A 12,536-nucleotide genomic window follows, 5' to 3' on the forward strand; every position below is an offset into this window, starting at 1 on the left:
AACCAGGAGCTCCAGGGATACTCAGCATGCGAAAGGCAGGCCAAGCTTATCGCAGCACAGCCAAAACCTTGCTCCCACTACTTCATTCTTCTTGGAAGTCGCCACAACCCAATGCCTGATTTCTGGCTCAAACTAGGGTTAGGGTTAGGGTTAGGGTTACGCCTAGGTTAAGGTTTGAGAAAACCACAAAGCCAGGAGCTCCAGGGACACTCACCATGCGAAAGGCAGGCCAAGTTGAGCACAATACAGTTAAAACCTTGCTCCCTCTTCTTCTTTCTGCTTGGAACTCGCCGCCGCCCAATGCCCCATTTCTGGCTCAAACTAGGTTATGGTTATGGTTACACCTAGTGTTAGGGTTTGAGAAATCCACAAAGCCAGGAGCTCCAGGGATACTCAGCATGCGAAAGGCAGGCCAAGCTTATCGCAGCACAGCCAAAACCTTGCTCCCACTTCTTCATTCTTCTTGGAAGTCGCCACAACCCAATGCCTGATTTCTGGCTCAACCTAGGGTTAGGGTTAGGGTTAGGGTTATGCCTAGGGTTAGGCTTGAGAAAACCACAAAGCCAGGAGCTCCAGGGATACTCCCCATGCGAAAGGCAGGCCAAGCTTATCGCAGCACAGCCAAAACCTTGCTCTCACTTCTTCATTCTTCTTGGGATTCACCACAGCCCAATGCCCGATTTCTGGCTCAAACTAGGGTTAGGGTTACGCCTAGGGTTAGGCTTGAGAAAACCACAAAGCCAGGAGCTCCAGGGACACTCACCATGTGAAAGGCAGGCCAAGTTGAGCACGATACAGTTAAAACCTTGCTCCCTCTTCCTCTTTCTGCTTGGAACTCACCGCCGCCCAATGCCCCATTTCTGGCTCAAACTAGGTTATGGTTATGGTTACACCTAGTGTTAGGGTTTGAGAAATCCACAAAGCCAGGAGCTCCAGGGATACTCACCATGCGAAAGGCAGGCCAAGCTTATCGCAGCACAGCCAAAACCTTGCTCCCACTTCTTCATTCTTCTTGGAAGTCGCCACAACCCAATGCCTGATTTCTGGCTCAATCTAGGGTTAGGGTTAGGGTTAGGGTTACGCCTAGGGTTAGGCTTGAGAAAACCACAAAGCCAGGAGCTCCAGGGATACTCCCCATGCGAAAGGCAGGCCAAGCTTATCGCAGCACAGCCAAAACCTTGCTCCCACTTCTTCATTCTTCTTGGAATTTGATACAGCCCAATGCCCGATTTCTGGCTCAAACTAGGGTTAGGGTTACGCCTAGGGTAAGGTTTGAGAAAACCACCAAGCCAGGAGCTCCAGGGACACTCACCATGCGAAAGGCAGGCCAAGTTGAGCACGATACAGTTAAAACCTTGCTCCCTCTTCCTCTTTCTGCTTGGAACTCACCGCCGCCCAATGCCCCATTTCTGGCTCAAACTAGGTTATGTTTATGGTTACACCTAGTGTTAGGATTTGAGAAATCCACAAAGCCAGGAGCTCCAGGGATACTCCCCATGCGAAAGGCAGGCCAAGCTTATCGCAGCACAGCCAAAACCTTGCTCCCACTACTTCATTCTTCTTGGAAGTCGCCACAACCCAATGCCTGATTTCTGGCTCAAACTAGGGTTAGGGTTAGGGTTAGGGTTACGCCTAGGTTAAGGTTTGAGAAAACCACAAAGCCAGGAGCTCCAGGGACACTCACCATGCGAAAGGCAGGCCAAGTTGAGCACGATACAGTTAAAACCTTGCTCCCTCTTCTTCTTTCTGCTTGGAACTCGCCGCCGCCCAATGCCCCATTTCTGGCTCAAACTAGGTTATGGTTATGGTTACACCTAGTGTTAGGGTTTGAGAAATCCACAAAGCCAGGAGCTCCAGGGATACTCAGCATGCGAAAGGCAGGCCAAGCTTATCGCAGCACAGCCAAAACCTTGCTCCCACTTCTTCATTCTTCTTGGAAGTCGCCACAACCCAATGCCTGATTTCTGGCTCAATCTAGGGTTAGGGTTAGGGTTAGGGTTACGCCTAGGGTTAGGCTTGAGAAAACCACAAAGCCAGGAGCTCCAGGGATACTCCCCATGCGAAAGGCAGGCCAAGCTTATCGCAGCACAGCCAAAACCTTGCTCCCACTTCTTCATTCTTATTGGAATTCACCACAGCCCAATGCCCGATTTCTGGCTCAAACTAGGGTTAGGGTTACGCCTAGGGTTAGGCTTGAGAAAACCACAAAGCCAGGAGCTCCAGGGACACTCACCATGCGAAAGGCAGGCCAAGTTGAGCACGATACAGTTAAAACCTTGCTCCCTCTTCTTCTTTCTGCTTGGAACTCGCCGCCGCCCAATGCCCCATTTCTGGCTCAAACTAGGTTATGGTTATGGTTACACCTAGTGTTAGGGTTTGAGAAATCCATAAAACCAGGAGCTCCAGGGATACTCAGCATGCGAAAGGCAGGCCAAGCTTATCGCAGCACAGCCAAAACCTTGCTCCCACTACTTCATTCTTCTTGGAAGTCGCCACAACCCAATGCCTGATTTCTGGCTCAATCTAGGGTTAGGGTTAGGGTTAGGGTTACGCCTAGGGTTAGGCTTGAGAAAACCACAAAGCCAGGAGCTCCAGGGATACTCCCCATGCGAAAGGCAGGCCAAGCTTATCGCAGCACAGCCAAAACCTTGCTCTCACTTCTTCATTCTTCTTGGGATTCACCACAGCCCAATGCCCGATTTCTGGCTCAAACTAGGGTTAGGGTTACGCCTAGGGTTAGGCTTGAGAAAACCACAAAGCCAGGAGCTCCAGGGACACTCACCATGCGAAAGGCAGGCCAAGTTGAGCACGATACAGTTAAAACCTTGGTCCCTCTTCTTCTTTCTGCTTGGAACTCGCTGCCGCCCAATGCCCCATTTCTGGCTCAAAATAGGGTTATGGTCGTGGTTACACCTAGTGTTAGGGTTTGAGAAATCCACAAAGCCAGGAGCTCCAGGGATACTCAGCATGCGAAAGGCAGGCCAAGCTTATCGCAGCACAGCCAAAACCTTGCTCCCACTACTTCATTCTTCTTGGAAGTCGCCACAACCCAATGCCTGATTTCTGGCTCAATCTAGGGTTAGGGTTAGGGTTAGGGTTATGCCTAGGGTTAGGCTTGAGAAAACCACAAAGCCAGGAGCTCCAGGGATACTCCCCATGCGAAAGGCAGGCCAAGCTTATCGCAGCACAGCCAAAACCTTGCTCTCACTTCTTCATTCTTCTTGGGATTCACCACAGCCCAATGCCCGATTTCTGGCTCAAACTAGGGTTAGGGTTACGCCTAGGGTTAGGCTTGAGAAAACCACAAAGCCAGGAGCTCCAGGGACACTCACCATGTGAAAGGCAGGCCAAGTTGAGCACGATACAGTTAAAACCTTGCTCCCTCTTCCTCTTTCTGCTTGGAACTCACCGCCACCCAATGCCCCATTTCTGGCCCAAACTTCGGTTATGTTTATGGTTACACCTAGTGTTAGGATTTGAGAAATCCACAAAGCCAGGAGCTCCAGGGATACTCAGAATGCGAAAGGCAGGCCAAGCTTATCGCAGCACAGCCAAAACCTTGCTCCCTCTTCTTCATTCTTCTTGGAAGTCGCCACAACCCAATGCCTGATTTCTGGCTCAAACTAGGGTTAGGGTTAGGGTTAGGGTTACGCCTAGGGCTAGGCTTGAGAAAACCACAAAGCCAGGAGCTCCAGGGACACTCACCATGCGAAAGGCAGGCCAAGTTGAGCACGATACAGTTAAAACCTTGCTCCCTCTTCTTCTTTCTGCTTGGAACTCACCGCCGCCCAATGCCCCATTTCTGGCTCAAACTAGGTTATGGTTATGGTTACACCTAGTGTTAGAGTTTGAGAAATCCACAAAGCCAGGAGCTCCAGGGATACTCAGCATGCGAAAGGCAGGCCAAGCTTATCGCAGCACAGCCAAAACCTTGCTCCCACTTCTTCATTCTTCTTGGAAGTCGCCACAACCCAATGCCTGATTTCTGGCTCAATCTAGGGTTAGGGTTAGGGTTAGGGTTACGCCTAGGGTTAGGCTTGAGAAAACCACAAAGCCAGGAGCTCCAGGGATACTCCCCATGCGAAAGGCAGGCCAAGCTTATCGCAGCACAGCCAAAACCTTGCTCCCACTTCTTCATTCTTCTTGGAATTCACCACAGCCCAATGCCCGATTTCTGGCTCAAACTAGGGTTAGGGTTACGCCTAGGGTTAGGCTTGAGAAAACCACGAAGCCAGGAGCTCCAGGGACACTCACCATGCGAAAGGCAGGCCAAGTTGAGCACGATACAGTTAAAACCTTGCTCCCTCTTCTTCTTTCTGCTTGGAACTCGCCGCCGCCCAATGCCCCATTTCTGGCTCAAACTAGGTTATGGTTATGGTTACACCTAGTGTTAGGGTTTGAGAAATCCATAAAACCAGGAGCTCCAGGGATACTCAGCATGCGAAAGGCAGGCCAAGCTTATCGCAGCACAGCCAAAACCTTGCTCCCACTACTTCATTCTTCTTGGAAGTCGCCACAACCCAATGCCTGATTTCTGGCTCAAACTAGGGTTAGGGTTAGGGTTAGGGTTACGCCTAGGTTAAGGTTTGAGAAAACCACAAAGCCAGGAGCTCCAGGGACACTCACCATGCGAAAGGCAGGCCAAGTTGAGCACGATACAGTTAAAACCTTGCTCCCTCTTCTTCTTTCTGCTTGGAACTCGCCGCCGCCCAATGCCCCATTTCTGGCTCAAACTAGGTTATGGTTATGGTTACACCTAGTGTTAGGGTTTGAGAAATCCACAAAGCCAGGAGCTCCAGGGATACTCAGCATGCGAAAGGCAGGCCAAGCTTACCGCAGCACAGCCAAAACCTTGCTCCCACTTCTTCATTCTTCTTGGAAGTCGCCACAACCCAATGCCTGATTTCTGGCTCAACCTAGGGTTAGGGTTAGGGTTAGGGTTATGCCTAGGGTTAGGCTTGAGAAAACCACAAAGCCAGGAGCTCCAGGGATACTCCCCATGCGAAAGGCAGGCCAAGCTTATCGCAGCACAGCCAAAACCTTGCTCTCACTTCTTCATTCTTCTTGGGATTCACCACAGCCCAATGCCCGATTTCTGGCTCAAACTAGGGTTAGGGTTACGCCTAGGGTTAGGCTTGAGAAAACCACAAAGCCAGGAGCTCCAGGGACACTCACCATGTGAAAGGCAGGCCAAGTTGAGCACGATACAGTTAAAACCTTGCTCCCTCTTCCTCTTTCTGCTTGGAACTCACCGCCGCCCAATGCCCCATTTCTGGCTCAAACTAGGTTATGGTTATGGTTACACCTAGTGTTAGAGTTTGAGAAATCCACAAAGCCAGGAGCTCCAGGGATACTCACCATGCGAAAGGCAGGCCAAGCTTATCGCAGCACAGCCAAAACCTTGCTCCCACTTCTTCATTCTTCTTGGAAGTCGCCACAACCCAATGCCTGATTTCTGGCTCAATCTAGGGTTAGGGTTAGGGTTAGGGTTACGCCTAGGGTTAGGCTTGAGAAAACCACAAAGCCAGGAGCTCCAGGGATACTCCCCATGCGAAAGGCAGGCCAAGCTTATCGCAGCACAGCCAAAACCTTGCTCCCACTTCTTCATTCTTCTTGGAATTTGATACAGCCCAATGCCCGATTTCTGGCTCAAACTAGGGTTAGGGTTACGCCTAGGGTAAGGTTTGAGAAAACCACCAAGCCAGGAGCTCCAGGGACACTCACCATGCGAAAGGCAGGCCAAGTTGAGCACGATACAGTTAAAACCTTGCTCCCTCTTCCTCTTTCTGCTTGGAACTCACCGCCGCCCAATGCCCCATTTCTGGCTCAAACTAGGTTATGTTTATGGTTACACCTAGTGTTAGGATTTGAGAAATCCACAAAGCCAGGAGCTCCAGGGATACTCAGCATGCGAAAGGCAGGCCAAGCTTATCGCAGCACAGCCAAAACCTTGCTCCCACTACTTCATTCTTCTTGGAAGTCGCCACAACCCAATGCCTGATTTCTGGCTCAAACTAGGGTTAGGGTTAGGGTTAGGGTTACGCCTAGGTTAAGGTTTGAGAAAACCACAAAGCCAGGAGCTCCAGGGACACTCACCATGCGAAAGGCAGGCCAAGTTGAGCACGATACAGTTAAAACCTTGCTCCCTCTTCTTCTTTCTGCTTGGAACTCGCCGCCGCCCAATGCCCCATTTCTGGCTCAAACTAGGTTATGGTTATGGTTACACCTAGTGTTAGAGTTTGAGAAATCCACAAAGCCAGGAGCTCCAGGGATACTCAGCATGCGAAAGGCAGGCCAAGCTTATCGCAGCACAGCCAAAACCTTGCTCCCACTTCTTCATTCTTCTTGGAAGTCGCCACAACCCAATGCCTGATTTCTGGCTCAATCTAGGGTTAGGGTTAGGGTTAGGGTTACGCCTAGGGTTAGGCTTGAGAAAACCACAAAGCCAGGAGCTCCAGGGATACTCCCCATGCGAAAGGCAGGCCAAGCTTATCGCAGCACAGCCAAAACCTTGCTCTCACTTCTTCATTCTTCTTGGGATTCACCACAGCCCAATGCCCGATTTCTGGCTCAAACTAGGGTTAGGGTTACGCCTAGGGTTAGGCTTGAGAAAACCACAAAGCCAGGAGCTCCAGGGACACTCACCATGCGAAAGGCAGGCCAAGTTGAGCACGATACAGTTAAAACCTTGCTCCCTCTTCTTCTTTCTGCTTGGAACTCGCTGCCGCCCAATGCCCCATTTCTGGCTCAAAATAGGGTTATGGTCGTGGTTACACCTAGTGTTAGGGTTTGAGAAATCCACAAAGCCAGGAGCTCCAGGGATACTCAGCATGCGAAAGGCAGGCCAAGCTTATCGCAGCACAAGCAAAACCTTGCTCCCTCTTCTTCATTCTTCTTGGAACTTGCCACAGCCCAATGCCCGATTTCTGTCTCAATCTAGGGTTAGGGTTACGCCTAGGGTTAGGCTTGAGAAAACCACAAAGCCAGGAGCTCCAGGGACACTCACCATGCGAAAGGCAGGCCAAGTTGAGCACGATACAGTTAAAACCTTGCTCCCTCTTCTTCTTTCTGCTTGGAACTCGCCGTCGCCCAATGCCCCATTTCTGGCTCAAACTAGGTTATGGTTATGGTTACACCTAGTGTTAGGGTTTGAGAAATCCACAAAGCCAGGAGCTCCAGGGATACTCAGCATGCGAAAGGCAGGCCAAGCTTATCGCAGCACAGCCAAAACCTTGCTCCCACTACTTCATTCTTCTTGGAAGTCGCCACAACCCAATGCCTGATTTCTGGCTCAATCTAGGGTTAGGGTTAGGGTTAGGGTTATGCCTAGGGTTAGGCTTGAGAAAACCACAAAGCCAGGAGCTCCAGGGATACTCCCCATGCGAAAGGCAGGCCAAGCTTATCGCAGCACAGCCAAAACCTTGCTCTCACTTCTTCATTCTTCTTGGGATTCACCACAGCCCAATGCCCGATTTCTGGCTCAAACTAGGGTTAGGGTTACGCCTAGGGTTAGGCTTGAGAAAACCACAAAGCCAGGAGCTCCAGGGACACTCACCATGTGAAAGGCAGGCCAAGTTGAGCACGATACAGTTAAAACCTTGCTCCCTCTTCCTCTTTCTGCTTGGAACTCACCGCCACCCAATGCCCCATTTCTGGCCCAAACTTCGGTTATGTTTATGGTTACACCTAGTGTTAGGATTTGAGAAATCCACAAAGCCAGGAGCTCCAGGGATACTCAGCATGCGAAAGGCAGGCCAAGCTTATCGCAGCACAGCCAAAACCTTGCTCCCTCTTCTTCATTCTTCTTGGAAGTCGCCACAACCCAATGCCTGATTTCTGGCTCAAACTAGGGTTAGGGTTAGGGTTAGGGTTACGCCTAGGGCTAGGCTTGAGAAAACCACAAAGCCAGGAGCTCCAGGGACACTCACCATGCGAAAGGCAGGCCAAGTTGAGCACGATACAGTTAAAACCTTGCTCCCTCTTCTTCTTTCTGCTTGGAACTCACCGCCGCCCAATGCCCCATTTCTGGCTCAAACTAGGTTATGGTTATGGTTACACCTAGTGTTAGAGTTTGAGAAATCCACAAAGCCAGGAGCTCCAGGGATACTCAGCATGCGAAAGGCAGGCCAAGCTTATCGCAGCACAGCCAAAACCTTGCTCCCACTTCTTCATTCTTCTTGGAAGTCGCCACAACCCAATGCCTGATTTCTGGCTCAATCTAGGGTTAGGGTTAGGGTTAGGGTTACGCCTAGGGTTAGGCTTGAGAAAACCACAAAGCCAGGAGCTCCAGGGATACTCCCCATGCGAAAGGCAGGCCAAGCTTATCGCAGCACAGCCAAAACCTTGCTCCCACTTCTTCATTCTTCTTGGAATTTGATACAGCCCAATGCCCGATTTCTGGCTCAAACTAGGGTTAGGGTTACGCCTAGGGTAAGGTTTGAGAAAACCACAAAGCCAGGAGCTCCAGGGACACTCACCATGCGAAAGGCAGGCCAAGTTGAGCACGATACAGTTAAAACCTTGCTCCCTCTTCCTCTTTCTGCTTGGAACTCACCGCCGCCCAATGCCCCATTTCTGGCTCAAACTAGGTTATGTTTATGGTTACACCTAGTGTTAGGATTTGAGAAATCCACAAAGCCAGGAGCTCCAGGGATACTCAGCATGCGAAAGGCAGGCCAAGCTTATCGCAGCACAGCCAAAACCTTGCTCCCTCTTCTTCATTCTTCTTGGAAGTCGCCACAACCCAATGCCTGATTTCTGGCTCAATCTAGGGTTAGGGTTAGGGTTAGGGTTACGCCTAGGGTTAGGCTTGAGAAAACCACAAAGCCAGGAGCTCCAGGGATACTCCCCATGCGAAAGGCAGGCCAAGCTTATCGCAGCACAGCCAAAACCTTGCTCCCACTTCTTCATTCTTATTGGAATTCACCACAGCCCAATGCCCGATTTCTGGCTCAAACTAGGGTTAGGGTTACGCCTAGGGTTAGGCTTGAGAAAACCACAAAGCCAGGAGCTCCAGGGACACTCACCATGCGAAAGGCAGGCCAAGTTGAGCACGATACAGTTAAAACCTTGCTCCCTCTTCTTCTTTCTGCTTGGAACTCGCCGCCGCCCAATGCCCCATTTCTGGCTCAAACTAGGTTATGGTTATGGTTACACCTAGTGTTAGGGTTTGAGAAATCCATAAAACCAGGAGCTCCAGGGATACTCAGCATGCGAAAGGCAGGCCAAGCTTATCGCAGCACAGCCAAAACCTTGCTCCCACTACTTCATTCTTCTTGGAAGTCGCCACAACCCAATGCCTGATTTCTGGCTCAATCTAGGGTTAGGGTTAGGGTTAGGGTTATGCCTAGGGTTAGGCTTGAGAAAACCACAAAGCCAGGAGCTCCAGAGATACTCCCCATGCGAAAGGCAGGCCAAGCTTATCGCAGCACAGCCAAAACCTTGCTCTCACTTCTTCATTCTTCTTGGGATTCACCACAGCCCAATGCCCGATTTCTGGCTCAAACTAGGGTTAGGGTTACGCCTAGGGTTAGGCTTGAGAAAACCACAAAGCCAGGAGCTCCAGGGACACTCACCATGCGAAAGGCAGGCCAAGTTGAGCACGATACAGTTAAAACCTTGCTCCCTCTTCTTCTTTCTGCTTGGAACTCGCTGCCGCCCAATGCCCCATTTCTGGCTCAAAATAGGGTTATGGTCGTGGTTACACCTAGTGTTAGGGTTTGAGAAATCCACAAAGCCAGGAGCTCCAGGGATACTCAGCATGCGAAAGGCAGGCCAAGCTTATCGCAGCACAAGCAAAACCTTGCTCCCTCTTCTTCATTCTTCTTGGAACTTGCCACAGCCCAATGCCCGATTTCTGTCTCAATCTAGGGTTAGGGTTACGCCTAGGGTTAGGCTTGAGAAAACCACAAAGCCAGGAGCTCCAGGGACACTCACCATGCGAAAGGCAGGCCAAGTTGAGCACGATACAGTTAAAACCTTGCTCCCTCTTCTTCTTTCTGCTTGGAACTCGCCGTCGCCCAATGCCCCATTTCTGGCTCAAACTAGGTTATGTTTATGGTTACACCTAGTGTTAGGGTTTGAGAAATCCACAAAGCCAGGAGCTCCAGGGATACTCAGCATGCGAAAGGCAGGCCAAGCTTATCGCAGCACAGCCAAAACCTTGCTCCCACTTCTTCATTCTTCTTGGAAGTCGCCACAACCCAGTGCCTGATTTCTGGCTCAATCTAGGGTTAGGGTTAGGGTTAGGGTTATGCCTAGGGTTAGGCTTGAGAAAACCACAAAGCCAGGAGCTCCAGGGATACTCCCCATGCGAAAGGCAGGCCAAGCTTATCGCAGCACAGCCAAAACCTTGCTCTCACTTCTTCATTCTTCTTGGGATTCACCACAGCCCAATGCCCGATTTCTGGCTCAAACTAGGGTTAGGGTTACGCCTAGGGTTAGGCTTGAGAAAACCACAAAGCCAGGAGCTCCAGGGACACTCACCATGCGAAAGGCAGGCCAAGTTGAGCACGATACAGTTAAAACCTTGCTCCCTCTTCCTCTTTCTGCTTGGAACTCACCGCCACCCAATGCCCCATTTCTGGCCCAAACTTCGGTTATGTTTATGGTTACACCTAGTGTTAGGATTTGAGAAATCCACAAAGCCAGGAGCTCCAGGGATACTCAGCATGCGAAAGGCAGGCCAAGCTTATCGCAGCACAGCCAAAACCTTGCTCCCTCTTCTTCATTCTTCTTGGAAGTCGCCACAACCCAATGCCTGATTTCTGGCTCAAACTAGGGTTAGGGTTAGGGTTAGGGTTACGCCTAGGTTAAGGTTTGAGAAAACCACAAAGCCAGGAGCTCCAGGGACACTCACCATGTGAACGGCAGGCCAAGTTGAGCACGATACAGTTAAAACCTTGCTCCCTCTTCTTCTTTCTGCTTGGAACTCACCGCCGCCCAATGCCCCATTTCTGGCTCCAACTAGGGTTATGGTCGTGGTTACACCTGGTGTTAGGGTTTGAGAAATCCACAAAGCCAGGAGCTCCGGGGATACTCAGCATGTGAAAGGCAGGCCAAGCTTATCGCAGCACAAGCAAAACCTTGCTCCTTCTTCTTCTTTCTGCTTGGAACTTGCCACAGCCCAATGCCCGATTTCTGGCTCAAACTAGGGTTAGGGTTAGGGTTAGGGTTACGCCTAGGGTTAGGCTTGAGAAAACCACAAAGCCAGGAGCTCCAGGGACGCTCACCATGCGAAAGGCAGGCCAAGTTGAGCACGATACAGTTAAAACCTTGCTCCCTCTTCTTCTTTCTGCTTGGAACTCACCGCCGCCCAATGCCCCATTTCTGGCTCAAACTAGGTTATGGTTATGGTTACACCTAGTGTTAGGGTTTGAGAAATCCACAAAACCAGGAGCTCCAGGGATACTCAGAATGCGAAAGGCAGGCCAAGCTTATCGCAGCACAGCCAAAACCTTGCTCCCACTTCTTCATTCTTCTTGGAAGTCGCCACAACCCAATGCCTGATTTCTGGCCCAACCTAGGGTTAGGGTTAGGGTTAGGGTTACGCCTAGGGTTAGGCTTGAGAAAACCACAAAGCCAGGAGCTCCAGGGATACTCCCCATGCGAAAGGCAGGCCAAGCTTATCGCAGCACAGCCAAAACCTTGCTCCCACTTCTTCATTCTTATTGGAATTCACCACAGCCCAATGCCCGATTTCTGGCTCAAACTAGGGTTAGGGTTACGCCTAGGGTTAGGCTTGAGAAAACCACAAAGCCAGGAGCTCGAGGGACACTCGCCACGCGAAAGGCAGGCCAAGTGGAGCACGATACAGTTAAAACCTTGCTCCCTCTTCTTCTTTCTGCTTGGAACTCGCCGCCGCCCAATGCCCGATTTCTGGCTCAAACTAGGTTATGGTTATGGTTACACCTAGTGTTAGGATTTGAGAAATCCACAAAGCCAGGAGCTCCAGGGATACTCAGCATGCGAAAGGCAGGCCAAGCTTATCGCAGCACAGCCAAAACCTTGCTCCCTCTTCTTCATTCTTCTTGGAAGTCGCCACAACCCAATGCCTGATTTCTGGCTCAATCTAGGGTTAGGGTTAGGGTTAGGGTTATGCCTAGGGTTAGGCTTGAGAAAACCACAAAGCCAGGAGCTCCAGGGATACTCCCCATGCGAAAGGCAGGCCAAGCTTATCGCAGCACAGCCAAAACCTTGCTCTCACTTCTTCATTCTTCTTGGGATTCACCACAGCCCAATGCCCGATTTCTGGCTCAAACTAGGGTTAGGGTTACGCCTAGGGTTAGGCTTGAGAAAACCACAAAGCCAGGAGCTCCAGGGACACTCACCATGTGAAAGGCAGGCCAAGTTGAGCACGATACAGTTAAAACCTTGCTCCCTCTTCCTCTTTCTGCTTGGAACTCACCGCCACCCAATGCCCCATTTCTGGCCCAAACTTCGGTTATGTTTATGGTTACACCTAGTGTTAGGATTTGAGAAATCCACAAAGCCAGGAGCTCCAGGGATACTCAGCATGCGAAAGGCAGGCCAAGCTT

Source organism: Aphelocoma coerulescens, chromosome 1A (genome assembly GCF_041296385.1).
Source record: "Aphelocoma coerulescens isolate FSJ_1873_10779 chromosome 1A, UR_Acoe_1.0, whole genome shotgun sequence".
NCBI lineage: Eukaryota > Metazoa > Chordata > Aves > Passeriformes > Corvidae > Aphelocoma > Aphelocoma coerulescens.